This window comes from Mesocricetus auratus, unplaced genomic scaffold (assembly GCF_017639785.1).
Source record: "Mesocricetus auratus isolate SY011 unplaced genomic scaffold, BCM_Maur_2.0 Super-Scaffold_6730, whole genome shotgun sequence".
NCBI classification, from domain to species: domain Eukaryota; kingdom Metazoa; phylum Chordata; class Mammalia; order Rodentia; family Cricetidae; genus Mesocricetus; species Mesocricetus auratus.
Genome location: NW_024429184.1, coordinates 86,121,438 through 86,148,883, shown reverse-complemented (window position 1 = coordinate 86,148,883; position 27,446 = coordinate 86,121,438). Strand labels below are relative to the sequence as shown.

The window sequence follows — 27,446 nt, the reverse complement described above, 5'->3', positions numbered from 1 at the left end:
AAGAGAACAAAAAAATCAATTAAAGTGAGAGATCACTGTGTTTACCAAGGATGGAATCCCCAGACTTATGGCACTGAGAAGAGGGAGCTGATAATTCAGAAACACAGGCGTTGAGAAAATGACGATATATGCTCCTGACCAGTTCAGTCTAGAGAAGACCTTTTTGAGCTCTTGGTTTTGTGTGTCTGTTTGTAACATAAAATAAGCACATTGCCATTTGCCGTAATGCAGAATGTCTAGAATGTTCCGTCTACAAAAGGTGCCCCTTTCCATCCATGTTCTCTGACAGCGCCAATTGGGGACAGGTGATCAGACAACATTCAATTGCCTTATGTGGAATTCTGACATTAGACAAGGATGGAACACCTGCAGAAGGAGTTATAAAAATAAGAGTCTGCATATCAAAACATGTGGGCGCTCATGTCTTGAGAATGGACTCCTCAACCCCAAATTCAGATTCCTAGCCTTAGAAAAAAATAAACCTTTTAGTGTTTAAGGTGCTAGAATTGCAACAGCAGTTCTTAAACTGCATGAAATATAAAAATGAATGCATGTCTGGGGGTGCGCTGTTTGAAAGTTTCTCTCCCAAATGAAAGAGAACCCCTGTTTCTTTTCATTGAGTAGCTTGGTTCATACTTTAATTTTTACAGTCCAGACACCCGGCAAAGTTAAGTTCAAGCCTAGTTTTGTTCTTTACAAAGGGAGTTTGTTTAAAGAGAAAAAAAATGGTTAATAAGAAAATAAATAAATAACAAGCGTTTTTCTAACTTTTTCTGCAAGGTAGATTATTGCAAGAGAAGGAGGTAATGACTTATTCAACAGGTATTTTCCTCCACCTGAGTTTCCAAACTTAAATAAAACTAGCAACACTAAGGGTATTATTATGTGTAATATAGAGAACATTCAGTAGCAGACTGTCTTAAAAGGAAACAAAGGTTCAAAATATCTTTCAGAAAACTAGACATTTCCCCTTACTAATCAATGTGTTTAAGGCATGAAAACAATGAGAGAGTCCTCCCTGGATTCTGCCATCCTCCTTGGATTCTGCCCACCATTCGATGTTTCATCAACTTGAAGCACAGTATTAGCTGGTGATTGTTAGCCAGTGTTTTCTGAAGTTATTTATTCGTGTATTTATCCTTAGGGACACACTTCTCATTAAGATATATTATAATACACCCGAATGGTGTGCTTTAAGTCTTCCGAAGGTGATTAGTAACAATGCAGAAAGGCATGTGGGATGACACCAGATGCAAATAGACACATCTACGATAGTGCAGGTTCCTATTTACAAAGAAAGGAGATTTGACAGTGCAGCGAGACAGACATATGCAAAGATATGAACGGGAGCAGTATCTCCCACAGGTGGGTTCAGAGAATTGAGCTTAGCAGAGGAAGGGGCTTAGAAAATGTGTCTCTGGAGCTGAACCTGGGCCAGTAAGAGTTCTCTGGAAGGCAGAGAGTCCAGGCCACACAGGGGGTGTGCGGTGTTGTTGTCAGGATAAGCAGAAGTTAGTCTTAAAACTAAACAAGGCATGTGGTAGCGGTAGGAGGAAAGGAAGCTAGAGCTGCCTGGGAAGCACAGAATAACTTCAAGGATTTAGTCTTGACCATCAAATGTCTCCTTGTGAATTACCAAAAATTTCCAAATGGGGAGTTAGCATGATCTTACCTGCATTTTGGGAGGTTCGTTGCCAGAGGAACACCCAAGATCGACTTATTGGAGAAGGAGCTTACACTCGGTGGTTTTATTAGATCATAAAAAATATATCACCACACCAGCCCATGAAGGATCCTAGCGATGAAACCTTCCTGTGGTATCTCAGTCATAAGGAGGTCCAAGGGGAAAGCTTTTGCTTTTTCCCAGTGCCTCCCCATATCTCTGTCGAGTTTATCTAGCCTGTTCATACGTTCATTTACTTTGCTGCTACTGTTGCTGTCCTTGTCCATAGTTAGAAGCAGCTTCCTCCAGCAGGAGTCCTCCAGCCTTTAGATCTGAATTGAGACTGCTGGGGGGGGGGCATCCAGTCTCCTGGACTGGGGAGCTACCAGATTTTCAATCTCTCTGCTGTGATGCAGGTATTATTGCACAACCCTGGCTGTATCGGATGGCCATCTAATAAATCCTCTTTTAACATATACTCATTCCATCAGTTGTTCCTCTAGAGAACCCTGACTAATACAGATGGATACAGTTAGAATCCCATATCTTTTAGTGGAGTGGATTGTTGTACATGACTAATGTGGGGCAAGAAAGGCCTGGGGCAGATATGTACTACCTGACCAACATATCACCCTGGAAATGCTTTCAACAAGGCAGACCTGGTGTTTCTATCCTTGATAAATGAGGGGAGGATGACCTACAAAGGCAATCCAATTTTTCTTCTGGTGTACTTTTCCTTGAAATGTTATTTACCCTTTGATGTACTAAGATCTCCCAGGGATACGGAGAATCTACGTTAATATATTGTCTGTCATACTGGCATTTACCTATTGCCAGGCCCTAATAGAGTTTCCACTAATAGTTATTGTTCACTCATTCACTTATGTCCTAAATGAATACTTACTATACACCTCGTTCATGTGTCAATCATAAGGAAGATACACAGAGTGACAACAGTTGCAAGAAAAATGTTTCCAATACTCATTGGGGAGCCATTTCTATACAGGAGATCAGCAAAGCATTTTAGAGGTACTGGTATTTTAATGGGAAGGATATGGAGAAGATAGCTTGAGTGAAAAGATATAGAGGTAGATAGGCCAAGTGTGACCGAGAAAGAAAATCTGGGCTACCTCCCAAACAGGATCATACATAAAGTAACACTGGAAAAGTTGAGACGGACAGGCTTCCGAGCACTTTCACTGTACTCCTAAATGTTAAGGGCTTTTTGCCACGGCTTGACATGCTTAAAATAGCATCAAATGTTTTTTGCATACTCTAGAAAGTGTGTGTTTTTATTATGAGTTTTGAAGCTACTATAAAATAAAGGAAATTTTTTCTCTTATTTGAATAATGAGCTAGCACGTGGGGATTGACTTGTTTGGGATGCCCTACATCACAGATCTCATCTCTGCCTCAGAAGTGTCATCAAGTTATTAAAGATACAAGGCAAAAGTGACTCTACCACCAAGAAATTCACTAACGTCCTATTGCACCCACGGAATGGCCACATTTTATTTAACAAAGAAAACCTTCTCAATTCTCACTATTAATTTGTTTCCAACCATCCAGAACACATAAAGGCTCTCTTTTAATTTAAAGAAAGTAAATAAGAAAAGTATCTGGTTTGGGAGGCGAGCACTAGAAATTCATAAATGATCCTGTCTAGAATTTGTTATGGCTAAACAATAAATCCCTAGAAAATGATGCTTATATTCATAATAGAAATGCCAGTAGAGCCTTAAAGGCTGCAGCTCAACCTGTTCCCATTACCACACAGCAAAGTCACATGCATAATTGAATTTTCCCTTGCCCTTCCAACAGTGCTTGTCAGGTTAAGTACCTCGAGATAGCAGTTCTTAAATTTCAAAACTCTATTTTCATCTAATATGATTAATCTGTGAATCAGTTAAGATCATTGCTGCCACTTGTACGTTTTATATGACTATCAATTCCCTTCAAGGATGTATGTGAGTAAATAGTGGGTTTCACTAGTGGTGAGAATAATTCTTGGAACCCTTCAATGACGAAAGATAAAGAAATTCCCAAGTCACATTCTTTTTGCTTGTACAGAACTGGACTTCTGATTTAGGACACTGGCAGGCATTCTACAGTGACTACAGAAGCTTTGTGCCAACAAGCTTTATCAAACGTGGTCTCTGTTATACTATAAAAGAGTCACAGAGTGTAAGCAAGCTTAATGACATTTAGCATCTAGCCTTCCCAAACTAGTTCACTGTGTCTTGTTGGTGATGTGGGAACAGCAGCACGGCTTGTCTATGCATAGCACAAAGATGACGATACAATGGTATTGATCCAAAGTTTCAAAACCTAATTTCCAAGTGGCTTTTGGAGATACTACCACATGGGGGTACAAGAGAGGTATATTTAACCCATGAGCTGGCAGTCAATGGCAGGAACACTGCCGGTCATAAAAAATAATAATCAGGGGTCCATGAACCCCTCTTTTTAAATGGTTACATTCAAACCCAGACACCTGTAGTTTTACTAGTTGTGAAAATGGCTTGTAATCACCCGTGCATAAGACAGATGTTAACCAGAACTGTAGTAACTAGTTTCCATTATACAAACACAGGTGAATGGTGGGTAAAGGAAGAATGGAGAACTGAGATCTGAACGTATTAAGATCCAGCATCAGAGATGTACATAAACACTGGAAAGCACATCTTATTAAATATATATTAGACTGCCTTTCTGCTGCTTTTATATCATGGTTTTTTATATCTCCCAGCATGATCTGCTTACATTCGGACAAGATAACATGACTAACTCCATCCCCTAAGATATATATTCTTCAAAACACTAGTCTTCCTGAATAAGTGACAGTGCTTTGAAGAAACCTTTCAACAGACTCGAGTATATAAGGACTTTTGTAGAACTGCTCTGTGTTTTTTCAAGTAAAACAACAAAGTTTAAGACTCTTATAAAAACAATCAACATTAAAGTATGTTTCCAGACCTTGAGTCTCTCAAGAAAGCATGAACGAGAGCCTCACTTCTAGCATCCTGCAGTTGAGTTGTTATAAAATTTACAATATGATGTATCATTTCACTGGGGACTGAGTCACATAGGCCAGGATGCACTTCATTGAGGAAGTCACATGAACTATTGCACAAGTACATTTTTGTGAATGTTTGGTTTGCTCATGGGGTGAACATCATGGGGATTGAATTTTAACTCCAATGTTCCAAAACTGTGGCTTGCAACATCTGGGATGTGGAGAGTGGATCTCTCATTCTGGAATTCTTTAGGAAGGAAAAATGAAATGCAGACTATTCTCACAGACAAGGGCTGTCATCTTTCCAGAGACCCACATCACACCTGGGATGGGACCTTCAAGCCAATGATTCCTTTCAGAGGCTTTAGCTCAGGGAGTGCAGACAGAATGAATAAGCTGGAGCAAACAGGCGTCTATGTGAAAATCTATCTGAATTGAGAAGGAAAACAGGATATGTGTCCATGCTCCCATAACTCATCAGGAAAACTCATTCCAAGCCATTCCCAGGGATGACCTACACCCCCAGAGGACCTTATCACTCCACATTTTTTCCCATTTTAAAAACAGACTTTTAAAAAAATGAAAGTTGTTCTTGGAATGAACTGCAGCCTCATGTGGTTTGTGAATGAAAGACACTGTAACCTGAAGGTTCACACGGTGTTTTTTAAATGGCCACGTGACTGTTCACTCTGTAGCCCCAACCTTTCTCGGAACTCCAGTAAGTCCTCAGGGACAGACACACCGTTGAAGATGAGGAGGGGCAGTACTGCTAGCCCTGGCCAAGTCTAGAAACCGAGACCAGAAAGAAAGTAGCAAATGGAACTAACAGGGCAAAGCTGTTTAGACATATTGCAGAGTCATTTTGGATATTCCCACAATATCTGTTAAATATTCATGTCTATTCTGACAACTACGCCCTTGCTCCAAAGCTTGAAATTATTGGGTCTTTAAGTTATTCTCAGAGTATAAACTGAGCACTCCTAAAAGCATATTAATTCTCTCCAACTAATGGCACAACATTTACTTCACGGGTGTTCCAAGCTCAACTGGGGAACCAGCACCACAGAATTCACACTGCACATGTCTTAAAGGCTGTGTATATGTCTGGTCCATGAGACAACATTGTGTGGTAGTTTTGAGTCTGCATATGCATTGGAATGACTGATAGAGCTTTATTACAATGAAGATGTCTGGGTGCTGCTCCTAGATTTTAATTCAGTTGTCCTAAGGCTCCTACATCTGCATATGTTCTAAAACACAAACCCACAGACAATTTTTAATTTGCTGTCCAAATTAAAAAAATAAAGCCAATATAGAGGGTTGTCAGTGAAAAACCTCCTCATGCCATGAACTCTTGCCAAGTTAAACTTACAGATGAAGGAAAATGCAGGGTGGTTAATCTTACTATAGCTAGGTAGTCTTGTGTATTACAGATGTGAGAGTCATCTATGATAATGGCTCTTTTCCTGTAAGGGAAGTAAGACTGTGCCCACCAGTAGTTACCACATCTGTGATGACAGCAGATGCTGAGGCATGTTCCTGGGAGGGTCTCCCTTTAATGATGTGGATCTCACTCTCAATGTCCCTCTCAGTGACTGACTGATAGCCCTAAACAAACAAACGTGGACATCTCTAGCATTGGCAGAACTGTTGACAAGCTATGACCCTATTGGCTTCATTTTCCTACTTACAAAACCAAGGTCATCCAAAGGATGGATAGATAGATAGACAGACAGACAGATCAGTTTATATTCGCTTCAAATCCATGTCAAAGTTCAAAAGAAACCCTAAGTACCTATCTTCATGAATTAAAGTTTAATACATCCTCATAAAACATCTCTTGAGTAAGAGAGAGGCTCTGAAGTACTGCCAGACAAACCAGTAATTTGAGACAGGAGACTGTCATCTATAAGATTCACCCTCTAGAACTGCTCTGTTGAGTTAAAAGGCAATACAAAAACAAAACTGAAAAGCAACTTATGTTTTAAATAAGTTTATGACATTGTTCTAGGCAATGTTCACAGTTGTCCTCAGCCACATGTATCCTCAGGCCAATGGTTGGACAAGTCTACAAGTCAGTCCTTGTCTCATTGGGAATTGTGTCTTCAATTCATACTGTTAATAGTAAGAAATCTGGAAGCATTTGTCTTGTATTCTAAACTTTTGAGGAAGAGACCCTTCCCAGCTCCATAGCAGGAAGAAGGGGGAGGGGAGGAGGAAGGGGAAAAAGGAGGGAGGGGGGAAGAAGGAAAGAAAGAAAGAAAGAAAGAAAGAAAGACAGGAAGAACGAAAGAAAGAAAGACAGGAAGAACGAAAGAAAGAAAGACAGGAAGAACGAAAGAAAGAACGAGAGAAAGAAAGAGATTCATCTATATCTATACCAGGAACCACAGGTTTCACAAAGCCAAGAAAGCCAGTCCTTGGAGATCTGGACACCCTCATTATATCCTGACATGTTTTGTATCTTTTCCTCTTCAAATATTCTGACAGTTAAACACACAAACAAAAGTCATGTTTATGGCCTTAGTGAAATCACCTAATCATGACTCCTTCATTCATATTTTTCTTTGTAACAGAGCAGGAACATGTAGAATGGATCTTGAGAATCGAAGCTTCTAAGTCCAAATTTTTTTCATTAAAATATAAAATGGAAAATTTGTGCTTTTAATTTATACCTTTATTTTTATTAGTACAAAATTGTTGCCTCCAAATTAGATTATCTTAGAAGTCATTTGCTTGCATAATGAAAACATTTTGAGAACTGCAATCTAACAGTCTCAAGCTGTTGATAAATTGCAGGTAAGGGCTGCTGTTGTGGGTGTCTATCTGGCTCTTCCTAGAAGTACACTCATTTCTTGTATTATGGCTTCTCACTGCTTCTGGGGAACTTGATCTTGCTAAAGCACCTGACTTCATTCAGGAGTTGCTATGAAGTCTATCTTCTGTAAACTGTATAAATGTAAGGAAAAATAAATGAAAAAAATCTCCTTATTGACTATTACTTTCTCATTGAGACACATCTCGACTTCGTGCACAAGCCAACTATACATAGCTGCTTCGCTGTTATTGTCTCACCCTGAACTCATATTTAAAAAACAATTTCCATAATAATTTAAGACTATTAGGACTTCCTCTTTATATCATCATCATTAATGAAGTGTTATAACACAGACAAGCCCAGCAGCCCTTTCTCTTCCTCCCTGTGTGACCAACCCATGTCCTCCAGCTTCTGCCAGCTTCCATCCCTTGTGTCCCTTCAAGAGACTCGCCTACTGCCTGAAGTTCATTCCTAAGTTATTAGTGCAACTCAGAAGGGCTGCATAGGCAGTTCCCCATGATCTACACAGTCCAAAGGGAAGCTGTTCCTCCCCATTCCCCAGAGAGGCAGCTTGGCCATAATTCTACTCTTCCATTTACTGTTGAATAGTGTATACAAGAACCATGATGTTATTTCTGATTTCAAATCTCACTCCCCTCAACAATTTGAAATAGCTGTTCCACAAGTGTTTTTCTTTCCTCCGAATCTGTGGAGGGAAAAATTTAAGGTTTTAAAAGAAAAAAAATAGTCACAGACAAAAACAGATTAAGACTTAGAGTCATAGTATCTACCTTATAAGCCATTTTATAAGAAAAAAGGTGCTTTGGAAAAGGCCAGAGAATCGCATACACACACACACACACACACACACACACACATATCCAGCATAGGCTCTCACACTTCACCCTTTCTCCCATATCTCAGAGAAGTAAACAGCTTTAAAGTTCATAACCACTTCTGTGGTTTTTCAGTTCTTCTAGTAGATTCCCACTCAAGAGGGCTTAATTACTTTTAAAAAAAACTGGGTAGGGGAATATTTTTCCCTTTTTAATACAAAAAAAGTTCTTTGAATAAATAAAGTTCTTTAAAAGGTCAGTGTTAAAAATATTTTTTCTTTAGAAAACTTTATTAATCTTGCAGTGACTTGAAAATTTGCAATCAGGCTGACACTCTTTTAATGTGAAGACTTCTCTTTAATTTTAGTATGAGATTTGATTGAATACTCGAAAGTGTTAGCAAGAGGGAATTTATTATTTAGGAAGTCTTTCTCAATGAGCCGAAAGTCCACATACTCCACAATGAATTCTGCTGCAGAATATATTAAAGAATTTTAGGCTCTGAAATGAGGCTGTTCTTGGAATTATCTTTTCCGGTGAAAGCCTGTCCAAAAATTGTGTCATGTTTTAATCAAAAAGCATTTAGATAAACGACATAAGGTAAACGTCTTGGTAGCAGCCAAAACATTATCTTAATTCTTGATTTAAGAAATATTAATGTCATTTTTGTGGCAGGAAACTCTTTTCCCCCTCTTTAAGCATCTCTTTAGAGAAAGAATGTCAGAAAACAGAAAACGTTAACCACGCTGTACGTGTTTTTAAAGGAGAATACCAGCCACATTTTGGGATTTCTGTTTCTTCAATAAGTCAGACCCCAGCCTGGCTTACTGACTCACACATGTAATCCCAATACTTAGAAAACTGAGGCAGGAGAATTGATAGGAGGTCAGTGCCAGCCTTGTCTATGTAGTGAGTTTTAGGCCATCCTGGCCTACAGGGTAAGGTTCTGTATAAAAAGATAGTAAGTAAAAGTAAAAAATAAGTCTGACCAAGATGAAGAAGGGGATTGCTAAGGCGTGGGGATCTGTAGAGCAAGCTACCGCTCTTCTCTGCCATTCTTTCCTCTGTGGCATTAACTCCAAGTTCACGAAGAACACAAAAGAAGAGAGAAAGAAAGGAACTTAGATGTCTGGGAGAAGGAGTGTAGTGTTGATGTCATCACAGACACCTGTACTTAGTAAACCTCACTTTATGTTAATGTGGCTGCTTCACTTTGAGGCAGAGGACAGGTGTAACCATCAGAGGAGGGTCAGGTAACAAGGACTTGGTAGGGATTTCGTGTTCCCTTCTACCATTTCTCTCATGGGAAGAGGAGAGGAAACTAGTGGATTACTTAAAAGCACCTTCCTAAGGTTTGTCGATATTTACCTGCAAATGCATTTGTTTTTAAAAACACTTCCAAGGAGACAAATAAAGGCGCACACAGATATTTTTCAAGTACTTTCAAACTCTTAAGAAGAAATTGCTTGGCACCCCTGCCCCCTACGCCACAGTAGCATGGCTAGCCTGTATCACATTGCACTCAGAAGGGACCTTTTCCAGTTAAATGGAAAGGAGGCTCCCCAGGGCTCCCATGACTTACCAGCATCAAGCGTATGATGGTCCATGGCAAGAGCCTAGGACCAAATTATCAAGATTACATTTTATTTTTATATTCCTCAACCTGGCTTCCATTCCTGATGTCAACTTACCGGAACTCAGTAATAATTTTTGAACACACTGTTGGACAAAAACAAGTGTGTGTCTGTCTGTTACACACACACACACACACACACACACACACATATATGTACCCACAGCTTGTGGATATGGCAGTGCTTGAATGTTGCATGCATTTCATTGAAACAGTAATGCCCCTGGCATAGGACATTTCCTAGGGTTTGCAAACTGGCTAATAGCAAATGATGGGCTTTGCATCATTAATTCCAGGATATTGTTGTTCTCCACAATATTCCCTTCCCCAAGAGTTTCACAACAAAAATGTAAAACACAAGTTCTTCAAGCCCGGTGGGCATGGATTCATTTTGTGAGAATTACAATTTTAACTGTGGTCTGTCCACCCTCTGGATGTCTTTCCCCAAAGAAACAGCATTTATTCCCTCTCTGGAGATGAATCAACTTGTACTTATTCGTACTACATATTTTTAAATGTATATGAAATATCCTACTCCACAAGGCCTTACATGCAAAAAAAAAATCCTCTTTTGGTGTTCTTCCTCAATTTCCAAAGGCAAAGGAGTGTCTTCTGAATGGAAAAATAGATATCCCCATGCTGTAGGTTTACTGGGTTTGGGGTTTTTTCTTCTTTTGTTTTAAATCGCCATATAGGCAGAACAGGTGCCGAAATGTGAAACTCTTTGGAGGAATTTTCCAGGGTTGAACAAACCACTGCTGTCATTACCCTCAAGTGAAGCCGGCTTTATGCAGTCTACAAAGCGGTGGCTCTAGACCGATATTCATAGATGATGATTTAAAAAAAAAAGTATACTGTCACTTTAAGAAAAAATAAACTAAAATATGAACTACAAAAAACCCTGCCATTTCCAGCCTGGGCTTGATTAATGATTTTTCTATCTAATAAAAGGTTCACAAACCATCTGTTTTTCTCCCTAATGCCTTGCCCAAAGGTTTTTCGTTCCTATTTCAGGCTCGGGGCCAACTGACATTCCACTCTTTTTTTTTCCCCAGCCTTGTAAACAAACCCTTCTCTCTTTTTAATCTTCCAGCGCTGTTTCCTACCCATCGTTATGCATATTCATTGCGAGTAAACATTTTTAGTGTCTACACTTAATCTCTTCCACTGGCAATTACTGTTCTATGCTGTTTTGTAATGCAGGAGGGCCAGCGCTTTCCGTTCTAATAACAGCTGGGCCGCAGATGGAGCCTGCAGTCATTGTAGAAAATAAAAATTTACAAGATGCCAGTGGAATTTATTTCAGTTTTATAGAGTCACAGGAGGGACCTTTCTGTATCCGCCTTCAGTGAAATCTGCAGGCACAAGGCAAGCTTTTGACATTTAATCAAAGGGGGGTTCAGGTAGGGTCTGAAGCAACGCGGGGAAGAAAGCAGGTGGGTCGTATTAGGCAGTGCCATGGTTAATTTATTTAGAAGTGATTGGCTTAGATGTACGCAGCCAATATTTGACATCATGTATATATCTTGTTTAGCACTCTGCCTCTAAATTGTTACCACTGGAGAGACAGTGAGCTGTCACTGCGGACCCAACCAGGTGTTTGGTAAGGCTGCTACTTAGAGGTGCTGGTGGCGATGGCTCTGTACTCGCCAAAGACAAGTGTTTTGTGCAGGTTCTAGAGCCTGATCCCTTTTCACCCTGCCGCCTTGCTCTGCACCACTGTTTGCTCTGCCTTCAGCAGGACCCTGGAGCGTGCGAACGAGCTTTTGAATACGGGGCTGCAGCCTTTAATTTAACAATGTGGTTTAACTGGAATTTTTCTGTTATATGACTCTACTACGTGAAAATGGATTCATTTGAAAGGCTTAAATTCCCGATGTGCGCTGTAACCCTGATCCAGGGTAGGATTAGAGCGGTGCTATAACATATTGAGCAGCCCACGTGCAGTGGTTAAGACCTAACTACCACCACCAAAATGAAAAATAAATTGCCGCATGCACACACTGTAAAACTACAATTCAATTCAAACGCAAGGCTGTTGCTGGAAGTTCGCCCTGTGGCTCTTAGACCTGGGAGACTAGACCTCTAACCTTTTGCACCCCTACCCCATCCCCACCGACCTTTCCCCCCAAATGTAGCAAAGGAACCCACAAAAGCCACCAAAGACAGCCTACATTTAATTCGATAAACAAGCATGGGTTTGTGGATCAGGTGAGCTATCCATGTCAAAGGTGCTTGTATTTTTGCATTGGGCCCTTCTTCTATGCCACACACCTTCAGCTTGTTGCCTAGCAACCAGGAGAGACCCACTGAGCATGCTCACTGAGAAGCCTAATTGCTATCACAATTTACTTTGTTTTTTGTTTTTGTTGTTTATTGTTTTTTATGTCTGTTTTTTTAACCTTATTACCCAAAACGAAAATTTTATTTTTGAAGGCACAAGTAAGGTATGCATAAATTTGAAAAGCAAGAGAATATATTTTGATACCAAAAGAAGTCAGCAAATGCCAATATCAGGCATGTAGGCAGGGGCATAAAAACATCAAAATTGAATAAAAGGTATAAAAAACATCAAAATTGAATAGTCTGACATTAAATAAAGTTTAATTCCCCATTTATTCAGGCTTTTATAGACTCGTTTCTTTTATTCCCTTATCTTTTCTGATGGTGGGCTTTTTTCTTTTTTTCTGAGTCATCAAGGAGGAGGGAAGTCGAATTTTAGGTCATGTGATTGAGAATATTAGTAAGCTTTGCTACAGGATTTAAAATATTTATACAAAAAGAAAGCTATTGATCTCCCCTCCTTCCTTTCCTCTCTATTTCATTTTATTTTCTTTATGACTCCAAATGAAAAACTAAGATTCAGCTCCCTTCATCTTTCCATAAAGGACAAGAAATAATCTTGGGCATCTCAGAAAAAAAAGTCAGTTTTGTTCCAAACTTGTAGACAAGACACATTTTATGCCAGTTTACTAATATATGTACTTACTGAGATATCATAATTGTGTACTTTCTCCTGGTGCTTAGATTTGGATATATAATAAAATATTCTTAGAACATTAGTTATTGAACTAGCTTTATGACTAAAAACAATGTCTTTTAGATTCAATTTTATGTAGAATTTCCAGCTACATTTCCAGGAAACCCTCCCTCATTTCTTCATTTCAAAATTTAACTTTTCCTTTTTAGCCATATTTATTTCATCCTTGTCTTTGCATGAATATTCTAATTTTCTCTACTTCCAGGAAAACATTTCATGCCCTCTGAATGTATGAAACCAAATATGAAATATCTGTTTATACCAAATTGCTTTGTCAAAAATTCTAGTGTAAAGCTGTCCTTTTCTCCTTCAGGAACACAGTGGATATCAGCAAGAAACAGAGAAGATCTAGGCTCATGAGGAGGTTGCAATGTGTCTAAACCTTAGCAGTACCATTCCTACCCACCCTTCCAACCATAAAGCTCTTTTTCCTGCAGTAGCCAAGGCACCCTGGTTAGGAAGCATGCTGGTCTCACTACATCATTATCCCCAGCAATGGCAGAGGGTGGCTGGATGGAAATGCACTAGCACTAAGTGTGTGTGTGTGTGTGTGTGTGTGTGTGTTACCAATATACAATACTAATAGTTCTTGCTTATGTACAAACCAGTAATTTTGCCATTCCCACAGAGGCAACAGCAGAGGGAGCAAACTTTAACAGATGAACCATATTACCTGATGTCCTGGTGTTGGTAAGAATTCCAGAGCCATCCTCGATAAGAAATTAATAAAATCAAATATTTTATTTCATTATGATTAACCTTATTATGCATAGAAGCAGGTCAACCAGCATGGGTAATGAAGAACTAAGCAAGGGTAATTGGCGTAGGCAGGAGAGTTGGGAGGGGCTGTGAATCCAACCGAATAACTGGTAAAATGGCACTTGATTCCTTTTCCCTTCCATTCCAAAAGAACTACTAACACAAAGAAAATCTAAGCGCATACACATATATACACAATATGTGTGTGTTTTTAGTTCCATGGCTGGCAGTACTCAACTTCCATTTATATAGCTTCACATATGTTCTTTAATATGTGAAATATATGTTCCTTAGAGAAACTTTCCTTCAGTTTCATTCATACTGACAAACCTTTTTTTCCTCTCTTCCTGTCTTCTGTCTCATTAATCCCTCTCTCACAGACACATATGAAGGGACACATGCATATTCACAAATGCAGACACATGGACTCTGCAATAACATTAGTCCTTGTTGCCATAACCTACAATGCTATAAAAGTAAAATACCTTTTAGTTTCTGTTTCCTCCTAAACCCAACAGGCTACTGGCCTAACGTGACTGTTAAGCAAGCCCCTGCTTATTATAGCCTGCTCACCACAGTCTACCTAAAACTCTCCATTGAAAACCAATACAAACACTTAGTAGGAGAAAGCAGTGAAGACTTTTGTGAACAGAAAAAAAAAATGAAGCAATTGTGTGGCAGTTTGCTCTCTCCCATCAAAGAAAGATGAGAATCTATCATTTCCTCTCATATGGTTATTTTGCTACTTTGGTGCATCAGTGATATCTGGGCCCATGTCATTTTCAAGTTTTCTCAACCTTAATCTGGAGACATCCTGTAAAGTGTGGCAAGTTAGAATTCCATTCCAGTCAACATGTCTTTGCATTTCCATTCACTTAATTCAATCCATTCATTTGAATGTAAGGCCCTTCTGCATCTTCACTCAAAGGTAGAGAATTTTTTTCACTCTCTGTTTCCTTCTTTTCTCCCTTGCTTCTCACTGATTCTTCTGCTGTATTTCAAGCACTTACTTATGCTCTGTACTATTTAAGAAAATCAATTGATTACGGGGGACTTTATTGTTGTTGTTAAAATTGTTATTGTTTTATTTTGTTTTTCTATTATGCACCCATCCTCTCTTCTGTAGAAAATTTAGTATTTGGAATTTTGATGCATCAAAATAGTGAGCTAATTTGGCACTTAGAAGCCAAAGATCTAAAGAAAAGTTATTAGATTGTAACATACAATACAAATATCTTTTATTACAAAAGATCTATTTTCTTTTGCAGTTGTATACAAAATGACGGAAACGGTGCAAATGACACAAAGTGATCAAATTTCGGAGCATGTATATTTTTCAGAATGTAGGAAAGCAAATTAAAAATTAAATGTCTTTAACAATGGCAAAGAGCATTTGAGCCTTTCCTAAGGCTGAAGAACCCTTATACACAGAAGCCAAAATAACTCCAAAATGTGGTAAATGTTCCTATTAGAAAAGAGAGGCATATATGCATGCATGACCATTTCTTACAATTGAAATTCCTTTAGGATATGGTGTATATGTAACAAATGTGATCCTACATTTATCAGATGCAAGGAGAGAAGAATCTTCTACTAACTCGATGGATGGAACAGATTTTTCAAAGATTTGGGTGAAAACTGTGTATATTTTTCTCCTATAAAAAGTATCCATATGCAAATTTTATTAAGATAAACAAAGAAGTGTCTAAACTGGGAAAGACAGACTCGGGTGTTTTGTTTTGTTTTTTAATTATTATCAGTTTGAATGCTGTAGAAATGGCTGCTGGATGGAGTTGTGGTAGTTTTTAGTAGAAAATTACATGAAATACTTTAATAACGCATACCTAACATTTATTTCCTTATTAGTAATTGTTAGGAAATTGGCACGCTTTTCCAGCCTATCTGACTGCACCTGTTACTACATATTTCCAGGAGACTCACACACCAATTTTGTCTCAGTGCACTGGGTGTATTTCCCATTGTTTTGATTGTACAGTGAGGGCACAGGCTGTCTGCATTTAAATAAGAAGGCACATTTTATTCAAAGAGGAAAGTGATGTCCTTGGAACTTCAGCCTTAATGAAACACTTTTAAAAGGACACACTGATTGGAATGGGAAGAGGTCCAAATCGAGGAGCTTCCAAAGACAGGCGGGTGGCTGCGTGGTCGACAAGGAAGGAAAATTGATTTGATCTGCGAACTAGAACTATGGTATTCCAAGCAACTTTGGAGAAATCTGTTTGAAGTCATCAGGGACATACAGAGCGATTGTATGGAATAGAGCAACAGACTACAAGAAAACAGCTATTCCGAAAGCTGAGTTACGAGGGATTCTGACTACTCTGTCTAGTTTTAGGAGTTTGCAGTCTCAATTTGCTTAAGTGAGTCATTGAAGTTCCCTTGACTAATTTTGGCAGAATTAACATTTCTAGCTGGTTGATTTGGGTATCCAGTGTCTTCGGACATCTGTACTATAGAGACACCCTTATGCTGAAGCCCAACTCCAGAACTACCCTTACCAAAATAGCACATTTCCGCTTATGCAGAGCAGAGATTAGATGTTCCCAACACAACTCATACTTCTTAAAAGGCGCGTCAGAATTTTAAAGTGCATTAAATAAAGGGCATTGGCACATTAATACAGCTCTCTTTGAGGAAAGATGTCGCACAATTTCCGATGAACCATTGCACAGACCTTCAATAAAGAAATTACTCAGAGGGGGTTAAAAAAAAAATACACACGTGATGTCCTTGGGAACTAAGTAACTTCATGTTTACAGAAAACTGAGCCTGGGAGATATATTGTTGCGCAGCCTTAGAGAGGCATAGAAGGCCCCAAGGGACTGTTGTTTTGTTAACTTATTTTAAATATTGTGTTTTTCTGCAGCTGTCTACTATGTGGCGGGGACTACACAGGATATTCTAATGTGTGGTAATTTATTTTTCTTTTTAGATAGTTTTTCTTCTCTATCAAAACAGGATGTACAAGAAACTAATGGCTTTTTGTTTTTATAGAGCGATGGTGCTAGAAACAGGCTGGAAGAGTTACAGACAGAGTGCAATAGGTGGAGTAGCTTACTCTTAGCTTCTCTTCCGCCAGCTTGACTCTAGCCTGCTCCTGTCTGGAAGCACTGCAGGCACAGTTTCTGTCAAACAAGATAAGGGCTACAGGTAGAGTATGGACATCATGCTAAGCACCGTGTTTGAAGTTCTACATATAATCGTCATGCCTATTAAAAGTTCAAAATGTACCAGATGGAATGGACAAATGTCCTTTTTGTGTGCAAAATGTACAAAATAGGATGATATACAAAAATCCAACCCCTGATAGGACTGTTTCTCAAGACCAGAAGAGACTGAACTGAATGACTGTAATGTCATCAATGGCAGCTGAAAGGACCTATAAGGAGGACATTCTCCAAACATAGTCCAAAGTTTAAATTCTTCGAAAAAGAAAACAGAGAAGATAGAAAAAAATTCTGTGAAGAAAAATCATCACAGACAAACACATTGTTTGAATTAGAAATACCTGTTTTCATCTGACATCTTTTGTCTATTTACTAAGCCTATGTCAGTCATACTTAAACTGTAAGTTTGGAACAGGTAAAGAACAAAGTGAAAACAATGAGAAAGAATTTTGCCATGGGCATCATTCATAGTAGTACCGGCCTTCTAAATGGTGACTGTACTCCAAGAGCAAAGACCAGGCAGCTAAGACGCGTGATTCAGCTGGGAGAGTTACCGGAGTTCAGAGCTGGAGTAATAGCTTTCACCTGTGGGCTTCCAGACACAGTCAATTCACAAAAGTGCCCAATGGGATGCAAGTAAGCCCCCTTTAAACCGCAGGAGGTAACTTCATGCCTGGGACTGGTGGGTCTTTTTGTTTTTTCAAGTGTGCCAGATACTTTCACTGGTTTCATCCTCTTAAAGAGTACCACTTGGGCTTTCCTTTTTTTTTTTAATTCAGTATCATTTGTCTACTATAACTGATCCAGATCTCCCCTACTTTAGTAATAACCTACCCAGAACTGGGCCAATTGGGATAGTGTGAGAATAGGCATGGTAACATATATATTTACTTGGCATTAATGGCTTCCAGTCCTGGGTGAAGGAGACAGATAGTAAGAAAAAAATTCTGGGTAAAATGCAGGCATCAAAGATGCAAACTGTTCCGTACTAGGAGAGGTGGCATCACCTCTGTTCCTGAGGCACATAGCTAAAGCAACATGGAAAAGCTTTTCTTGTCCTGAAAAGATGACAATTTCTGAATAAACAGGCGGTATTGATTCCTCATGTGCTGAAGTGATGCTCGGAATTTGATCAACAAAATTACAAAGAGGCTGCTGTGGGCATTTTTAGTGTGCTCTGATGTCATGGACATATTTTGAGAAATAAAACATGAGACTGAAACACACTCACCACCAGCACTAGGTTCTCCTGTGCCCTGTGGGATGTCAAGGGCAAAGGCTCCGTTTTCCTTCCGAGAAAATGAATTACGCATTTATCTCAAGGGACAGATTACAGATTTTATAATTTGAGTAGAACAACCTAGCACGGCTTCAGTCTCCCACAAGGGTGTATGTTACAGTGGGGGGAGTGAGATGCAGGCCCCATTAATAATAGCAGTTGCATGCTTAATTTCATGTGCACTGCACTGAAAAATTACTTCTTACGATCTAGCTAAAATAAGATTCAGGAAGAGCTTGGGAAGTCAGGAGCGATTCCAACTTACCTTCTTAGGGAGCGAGCTTGCTGAGATGTACATCATTTAACAAACCAAACAAAAGGCACTGAGAATGTGCCCCCTTAAAGGCACATTTGTTGTGAACGACCCCAAGATCAAGGATCTGCTCCCCACAAAGAAGTGTTAACAAAACACCCCAACTCTTTTTACACCCAAATAAGAGTATTCTAGTAATTTTACATAAATTTCTAACTGCAAAATATGCAACAGATTAAAGGGAAGATTCGACCTGTATCAAAAGACATCAGTTGAGAACCGGGTAATGATGAATGGAGGCAGGCACCTTCCCTGTGCAACCTCCGAAATGTTTTCACCCTTCTGACCATCCTTGGCCATTGCAAATACAGTGCTTTCAGACTCACTGTGCTCAGCACAGAACTGCAGAGCTAAATGGTGCTTCAGAGACACTTGTCCAACCCTCAGGTTTTACAAGTGTAAATCAATCTTAATTAGCCCCCATAAAAATGAAAGAGAAAAAACTTGATATTCTTCTAGAGAAACTAATTCTTCTCAGAATCTTGAGGACTTTTCATGATTTTAACTTTTACTTTTTAGGAAAGCTGTTGGTTCCAGATTAATGAGTGTATCCTTTCTACTGGCTGCATGGCCCATTGTCTGAAGATCCTACATCACAAAGTCGTGTTGGCCACCTCACTCCCATATCCAATTCAAACACCCCAAGGGTGTTGCCGGCATCTTTTTCTTTCAGCTCCCTGTTTCTCCTTTCTGGCCCTCTCTCTCATCAGTTCCTAGTCTTCCCACAGGCCTTTGGAAATGACTTTTTCACCATATTTAAACCTTGCCATTCTGTGACTCAATGTGATAACACTGAGGCTGAATTGATTTGCTCAAAATTACATCCCCAGTCAACATGCAACTACCAGTAACTGAATGAGGGAAGACAACATTATTATTTTTTTGGAAAGCAACTTTTAAAATGCAAATTTCCTCAGGCATTCCTATTCAACTTTCTTTCTTGACTCAATTCAGCCTGGAAAGATGCTTTGTTTATTACTTATCTCATATTAAATGGTGGGTACTTGAGTGGGGTCAGGACCAGATCCAAGTGTACCTTCTCCACAGCTCCTGAGATGTCTAATTTTGTTTAAAGCCACTGTGCTCCCAGGAGCTCATCCACACACCTCTCTACACATGGTTAAGTCAGAAGAGCCCTCAGAAGCTTGCCCTCCCTGGTACTCAGTAGCGACAATCGTGTGCTTTTTATTCATTTAAACTATTAGCAGTTCTTTGGGACCTTGGTACCTCTTTTGATCATACTCATCCCTCGTCCTCTAATTCTTCCCCAATGCACGCACTTCACTCTCAACCCACTTTTGTTTCCTGTTTTGTAAAATCTATCAGGACCAATTTGCAGTGCCCACCTATTCTCAGAAGTGTGGTCCTCTCCACTAAAGCATGGTTGGTTTACTAGGGACCACACTCTTTCAAGAAAACTGTCTCTCCCTCTACATGCAATTGCCAACAGCTCCAGGGTGTGGCTGAGATTTCTCTTCCAATGCCCATCTCCATGCTAGAATTTGGTCAGGCTTGGACTTCACATGTTTTGGGCCTGCTGTTACAACCATTATGTATTCATAATGGTGTCTGTCCTGATGTGTCCAGAAGAAATGATTTCCTTGTAGTCAACCAACAGCTCAGGCTCTTACACCCTTTTGACCCCCTCTTCCGTGATGATCGGAGCCTTGGGAGTGTGCCATGCTGCCTATAGGGCTGAGCATTCTCTGGTCTCCTAGCCTCTACATTTCAGTCAGTTGTGAGTCTCTGCTAATCACCATCATCTGCAAATAGAAACTTTTCAGACGAGTTTGAGAGATGCATTGATCTAAGGGTAGCATGGTAAGCCCCTGGGAGTCAGTTTAATGACATGTCCATTTAGGAAGGTAAATAGTAGAAGGTTCTCCCCTGGAGCATTGTTTTTATGCTGTCACACACTGTAGTTACATGAGATATTACATCTTTGATTGTAATGACTAAGATGGGCCATCCAGTGGTAGAGGCCAGGGTGCAGTTCTTATCTTACAGTGCATAGGACAATTATCCCAACAGGGATATATCAGTTCAAAATAGCAATGGTACCAAAATAAGATGCTGTTCTTTCAAATGAGGTGGTTGGTCCATGTGAGCCTTCTAGTTGGTCTAGATGAGGAGACCAGGGGAGCCTTCTCATTCCTTTCAGCTTAAAACTTTCCCATGTCTCTGATTTCCCTGATGTATTATAAGGATCATGACTCAGTCTGCTCAATTGAGTATGTTTATAACCATGTTTAAGCTCGGCTTTTCCTCCTGAATGTCAACAAAGTGATTGTTTAAGATAATATTAGTCCCTTCCCTATTCAGCTCACTTTTCATTGCTTCATCCTTTCTGTTTTGCTCTAAGGTCTTGGTCCACTGCTACACTTCGGATCTAAGCTCAGACGGTGACAATATCTCCAAGTACTCTGGCAGTGCCTTAGGAAGCATGAGAGATGGTTTGGTTTCTGTATTCATTCCTCACTCTTAACCATGTTAAGAGGGCTACTGTGTGCAGGAAGTCATCAGATGTGCAACTGCTGTGAGGCTGCCAGGATCAGGGTCCCTGGTCCTTCTGCCTTCTATTTGGTCGTTCTCAGCATTTTACCTTCATCTCCAACCCCAAGTTGAGACATCACTGGTGTCCTTATGCCTGTTTATGCAACAGGGAAGGGAAAGGAGGACCCAGACCTTTCTCAGGAATATGTCCCAGAAGGTACCAACAGGAATTCCACTCTTACCACAGCACCAGAGAACTTTATTCTGTGTATTCATACGACCAGGAGGGATGGAGGAGGAAGCTCCTTACCAGGAAAGACTCAAAGAATGTGGGCAGTATGATCCTGTTCTATACTAGCAACATGTTATTGAATTCATAGTTCATATTCAAACATATCAGGAGAGCCTGGAAGACGGCACAGTCAGTACAGTGCTTGCCTTTCAAGCAAGAGGAACTCAATTCAATCCCCAAAAGTCATATAAAAAGCCAAGAGCAGTGGTGTATGCTTGTCATCCAAGCTCTGGGGATGCAGAGTGTATTGACAAATGGACTAGTAAGATGGCATGGTTAGTCAGAGCACTTACCACACAAGCCTGACAATTGGAATTGCAAACCCTGAGAACAGGTAAAGATGGAAGCAGGTGACAGACTCCACAAAACTGCATTCTGTTGACTGCACATGCATCATGGCATGTGCATGCTGTTACTACACACATGTTACACACAGAAGGGGGGAGAGAGATACACACATGCATACTAATAATAGATACATTTGAAAAAGAGTGTAGGTGGACATATTCGTTACTTTGCTTCACTGTGATGAAATCATCCATAGAAACAACAGAAAAGAGGAAAAATCTATCTTGACTCAAAGCCATGATGGGGAAGGCAGGGCATAGCAGCTCCTTCCCTAGAAGAGGTTCCATGAGGCCACAGTTGTTAACATAGTGGCAGACCAGAAAGCACGAATGTTATTGAAACCATAGCAGTAATGCGATCCACATGGATTGGACAGTCTTGAGTCCTACCCCAACCCCTTCCCTTCCTGCCTATTCCCCTGGCCATCCCAACTCTGGGCTCGCTACTACAGCTGCACTAACAGTGCCTCCTTTCCTCCCCACTTCCTAAACTACAAAAACTAGTCCTGGCCCCTTCTCTAAGCTGTGAGTGATGGAAGATGAATCTGCTGGTGGCCATCTTGGCTAAGATAGGGTGAGAAGGCACATAGGATAAATCCAACAGATGTCAGAGAGGAAGTAAACATGCCTGAGCCTGGGAAGCATGACCTACCTCCCCAACCCACAGCAGCTCCCTGAGTGTCAGTCCCTTCCCATCTCACCTGAGCCAGTAAACTCCCCCTTTCCTCCATTTTGGTTGCATTTTTGTTGGAAGCCTGCAGGACTTGCCTCACTGATGGCAACATCCAGAAATTCTCATCCCAGTGGAGGCAAAGACCAAGTTATTAAACCTCACCTGGTTCCACACAATTCTGGACCTACATATTTGTAAGTAATAACAGTGACATATCTGTAGCTTTCTAGAAAAAAAACAACAGAATTCATGCATTTTCAGAAAAACCAAGCGTTTACCTGTGTGTCACCTATCTAGGAGAGATGCTACTATTGGTGGCATAGATTACAGCGTTGGTGTCTGTCTCTTCATAGGCCTTTCTTAATAGCTTTAAAAGTCTGTAAAATAAACATTAAAGAAATCTTCAAGGCAGTGCTATTGTTCCAATGATGATTAAATTCAAAGCAAAAATATTTTCCTTGCAGCTAATATACAAAAGAGCCTCGTTGGTTCCATTCTTTTGTGTCCTTGAATCTTCAGAGGCTGCCATACACTGCAACGTTTGTGTGTCTGAGGCCCTTGTCACTACCTCATCGAGGGCTTCCTCTTCATTGCCAAGGGCAGACTTCCATAGCCTTGGGCTCTTCCTCAAGAAAATCTTCTTTTCAGGGTGAGCCAAGTGCAAGTTGGGTGCCTTAAGTAGACTCCACTAAAAGCAGACGATCTGCTTCCACCCTAGATCCAGGGCAACTCAAGGCCTAGTTTGCACTTCAAGATGGATTTGGTGCTAAGCCTTTAGTTTGAAAGGGACTATGGGAAACAATGAGGTGAAGTCTGGAAAATGTACAGTTGCTAAATTTTGGGCCTGCAATCACCAAGATTGACTTGGCTGGTGGAAAAGCATCTAGCTTTCTTGCCAATTCCAAAACCCTCCAGGTCAGTCCCAGAACCCCAGGCTGGCAAGAATATCCCTGGCTGTCCTTGCCTGCTGGCCACTGCTGATCAGTGAGTGCCCTGGTGGTAATGTTCAGCTGTGAACCTGAGGCAGCCTGCTGGGCCTGGCACAAGCCAAAGCTTACATAAACATTGTCCCCAGCCAGATGTGAACAGCATGCTCAGCTACTGATGGTGTTGCTCCTCCAAGTTGGAACTTGGGTGTTCTTCTGCAGAGTTTGGTCAACTTTTTCCTTCTTTGGCCATCTATCATGACCTCCACTCCCCACCATACACACCAGATCTCTTCAGACTTAAGCCCCACCCCCAACCCTACATTTCCCTTTGTCAACTCTTCAGCCACCTGCCAGGAACATGAAGGCAGTGCTTTGACTGTGTTCCCTGCCAGGACAAGATTCTGCATAGATGGAGTCAAGGGCTCCCCGTGAGATGTGTTCTCAAGAACATGCAAACATGCTATACTCAGGAAACTGTCATTGTCACTCAACTGTGTCTGGCGACTTCATGAATAATAACACTGACTTACACAGTCATTTACTACACACCTGACTCTGGGCTAGGAGCTACGTGTACTAAGCCATTCAATTCTTTCATGGGAAAATTAGAAAAGAAGTGTAAAGTGGTGAGATGTTTCACAGGAATTGTCCTGGCTGAAATTCATTCTGAAGTGGTTATGGTCACTGCAGATCTGGTCCCAAAATACTTCATGAATGTATAGGAGAGATGAAGACAGAACTCCTCGGGAAAGACATTAGGTGTCACAGTGGGTAGACAATGGCTGAGAAATGGCTGTGCCCTGAAATATACCCTGCCTCATTCTAGTACTGATCCCCCTCCTTTACCTTCTCAATCAAGCATTGCTCAATATTTTATCCAGTAGTATTAGAATCTGCCTCTGTGTCCTCACCTCACACTTCCGGAAGAGCTCTCCATGAGTCTGAAAAAGAAATCAAACATCCATAAACCTGCAGCAGCCTGGGCATGACTTGTCCTCCATGTCCCTGAAAGTCATATCTCCTGTTCTACACTTCTCTGGCCTATCTCATTGCAACACAGTAATAAGAAATAGTTTTGGACGGTAAGCCTGGTCGTCGGTGCCTGTTCTAAAGTTCACCGAAAATAACACTGTATAAGCAGAAGATGTGAGGGTATGTAACCTTTCTACCTAAGACAAATATTAGCTGGAGATCACACTCCTGTCTTCAGAATGCTTTGTGGGGATTAATTACATGATGTCTACAAAGCAGTCTGTGAACTCGGGGAAGCTGCTTTATAAATATAAGGTATGATTATTTTTAGGAGTTTCTACGATTGACATTCAGCATAGCATGAAAGAATGAAAAATTATCTCCATGTTCCCCGTCGTGGTAACAACTTCAGCTTAGAGTTTGGAAAACCCATTTATAGAAAGTGCTAAAATTAAAAAATGCATTCCTTACATGAACTCATCTGCGGAACTTAATCTATGGAAGAAGAGACATTTCGAAGCACAAACTTATGAAAAACATGACGACTTTCGAAGCCAAAGTAAGAAATTAAGAAATATTTTCAAGGAAATACTGAGGCCCCTGGCTGCAGTCCAACTCCCTGTCTTTAAAAGGTAGTTGGATGGACACTGCCCACCGTCGCTCTGAAGCTCTCCAAGGCGACAGTCCTCAAACAGTTTCTCCTTCTACTTCTGTTTCACAGCCCCAATGTCTAGAAGTTCCTGCCATGCTTTTCCCTCAATTATTTGCATAGAAATGTCCCAGTTTTGCCCCCGATTTATTGCCAATAACCCAAATCTCAGCCCAACAATGTCTGCTCCAAACAGTTAGAAAATGAAAACTCCATGTTCCAACTCATGATGTATCCTGGAAATCCCAATATGCTCTTCTACTTTGGGAAAAGTTGATTCTGTTCCTAAAGCCACTTTATCCCAAAGCCATTCATCAGCACCACTTCCTTTATGAAAAAGCTCCAGGGACCGAGGTCTTCATTCCTGTCTCATCTAATACATGAGACAGAGCTTGAACAGTGTGTGTAGCAGGGGTTCTCAACCTTCCTAATGCTACCAGACTTTAATACAGTTTCTCATGTTGTGGTAACCCCAACCATGAAATTATTTTCGTTGCTACTTCACAACTGTAATCTTGATGGGGTCAGAAATCATAATGTAAATATCTGATATGCAGGGTGTCTGATATATGACCCCCAAAGAAGTCTCCACCCACATTTGAGAACCACTGGGACAACTGGATCCAAGTATCATCATGATAATCCCAGGTCTTGGGAGTTAGTAACACTCTTGTGTAAAATGAGGTCTAGCTATAGCACCAAATGAGATGGGGGCAGGGGAATCTAGAGTTCAGTATCAACTCAGCTACATAGTGAGTTTGAAGCCTGTCTACATTGCATGAGACCTTATCTAAATGAATGAACAAACAAATAGTTCTGGCTCAAAGTTGATGTTTGAGCACTCACATGTCCCTGGTGGACTTTCTATTTCTTGGTATCTCACCTTGGAGCACAAACATACTTAAATGGTACCTCGTTCTTAAACATGGAGTGTTTTGAACTCTCACAATCATTTTTAAATTTTAAATAATTTGCCAAAATTTCAAAGTGAAAATTTTTTACATAGTCTATGCATTTCCACTTTCTGTAAAATTAATTATACCTACTAGCTAGAAGGTTTCATCGCACAAGGGTAGCCTGGAGATGAGTAGAAGGCTGTCCTTTGGGGGAAGAGACTCCAGCTCTCCCCACGCTCCAACACCCACTAAGCTTTGCTGTATTCGTATGCCATACTCAGTCCATCTTCAGCAGGTGGATGTGGAGAGAAGCCTTCTGAGGCATAAGTATCAACAAAAATGTCCACTGCTTATCCCAGGATGAGTTCATTTAGATGAGCCATTTAGTCCTCATAACTGTTCTGAAACTGAGAAATGATCATCACTATCATTATGATCACCATCACCATCATCATTACCATCATAATCATCACCACCATCACAATCACTAACCATCATCTCCACCACCATCACTATTATCCCAATCACCATCATTGTCATCATCATCACCACTATCACCACCACCGCCATCATCCTCATTATTCTGTTTTTATCTCTGTTGCTGTGATAAAACACTCTAACTAAAATCAAATTAAGAAGGAAAGAACTTATTTCAGTTTTATAAACTGAAGTCCAATGGGAAGCCAGAGCAGGACCTTAAACAGGAACTTGAAGCAAAAATCATGGCGGAATGCTGCTTCCTGTTTGTTGGCTCATTTATATTCAGCTATCTTTCTCATTCATGGTAGGCCCATTGGTCCTGGAAAATAGTGATCTGGACCTTTCTATATCAAGATAATCTTCCTATAAACATGACCACAGGCCAAGTTAGGAGTCCCTTCTAAGGTAACTCTAGGTTTTGTCTAGTTGGCAATTAAAGCTAAGTAGGAAAACCATCACTATTATCACCAACGTCACCGCTATTGCCACCCCCATCATTATCACCATCACCATCATTATCATTGTTACCTTATCACCATAACTATTTGCTGCATCACCATCAACCTCATCCATACCATCATTACCATCATCATCACATCCAATGATTACATAGAATTAATAAATCTTTATTATCAGGACAAAATTACCAGAGATAAAAACAAGGACTGAACAAGGTCTACAGGAGCATGATGGTATCTTTAGAATAACTGTGTGTGAACACACACATGCTGTGTGTTCACATGTACGTGATTCCCTTTTGTTATTGATACAGAATAGCAAATGCAAGGTACAAGAGTGCCTCCAATAGCAATCTTCACCACTCATCTCTGCCCCAAGCATTGTTAAACCAATTGTTGCCCTTCTGTCTGCAAAGCTCAAACATGGCTTCATAATCCTACTTAACTCTCTACTCCAGACAAGCAAACAAAGTAATCAGCGCTGGCAGGTGTTGGCATCCTTTTAAAAGAGAGTGTCTAGTTAGCAATGGAAGACAGCATATTCCAGTTCTCATCTCAACCATATTTTTAGAAATTAAGTCACTTCCCCTGTTTGCCTCTCATGCTTCTCCTACATAAAGTAGGCCTAATTATTTTTTTTTCATTCCTTGGTAAGGTTTGGGTAAAATGAGAACAAAGGAGTTAATGAGCTCCTGGGGAGTTAAACACGCTC

General features: G+C 40.3%; 1 long non-coding RNA gene across 2 annotated transcripts; it reads right to left on the bottom strand.

Annotated features, from left to right (window-relative positions):
* Positions 1–7,389: 7,389 nt before the first annotated feature.
* LOC121138984 lies at positions 7,390–26,184 on the bottom strand. Of its 2 annotated transcripts, none has more exons than XR_005875858.1 (4): positions 25,947–26,184; positions 24,126–24,220; positions 22,629–22,727; positions 7,390–7,628 (listed from the first exon to the last, which is right to left on the bottom strand). It is a non-coding gene; the product is annotated as an uncharacterized LOC121138984 (long non-coding RNA). The 2 variants fall into 2 exon arrangements; XR_005875857.1 differs by having other exon boundaries at positions 24,191–24,220.
* Between the last annotated feature and the right edge of the window lie 1,262 nt (positions 26,185–27,446).